This window comes from Mandrillus leucophaeus, unplaced genomic scaffold (assembly GCF_000951045.1).
Source record: "Mandrillus leucophaeus isolate KB7577 unplaced genomic scaffold, Mleu.le_1.0 Scaffold86, whole genome shotgun sequence".
Lineage (NCBI taxonomy): Eukaryota > Metazoa > Chordata > Mammalia > Primates > Cercopithecidae > Mandrillus > Mandrillus leucophaeus.
The window spans coordinates 3,733,930-3,734,381 of record NW_012109363.1 but is presented as its reverse complement, the minus strand read 5'-3'; the positions used below and the strand labels follow the sequence as shown (position 1 = coordinate 3,734,381).

The window sequence follows — 452 nt, the reverse complement described above, 5'->3', positions numbered from 1 at the left end:
GTAGGCACAGGGAAATCCAGTCCTTAGGGCTTTGCTCTCTGGAAGAACACCTTTAAGTAATTTTTTAAAACTTTAGCATCAGGCTGCTGAAGCGCTTGACAAAACTCCTAAATTATTTCTGGAGCTACTTGCAAGGAGGGCAGGTATTCTTGTTGAAGACACTGAACACATTCTGGGCCCCGTTTGAGATGAATTGTTTTCAGTGTCACTGCACACTCAGATAAAGCCAATACTATTTGTGCATCTGCCAGGTCAAAGGTTTGTTTTAAAGGTGCTAGGAAACATGCAGGGACAATGTGCTTATAAACAAAATCAGCAAATCTCACTGGTCCATCTTTACCTCCCCAGAGTTCTACGAACTTTGAGAGGATGATAAAACATGTTTTCTGTGCAATTGGATCTGGATATTCAACTGCTCCTTGAATAACAGTAACCAACACTCTTTCCACATT

At 41.2% G+C, this 452-nt stretch overlaps 1 protein-coding gene across 1 annotated transcript in view; it reads right to left on the bottom strand.

Moving 5' to 3' along the window:
* Positions 1-452, bottom strand: part of ADAM7 (ADAM metallopeptidase domain 7) — an 83,662-nt gene that overhangs the window by 6,596 nt on the left and 76,614 nt on the right. The gene's annotated exons all lie outside the window — the stretch shown is intronic.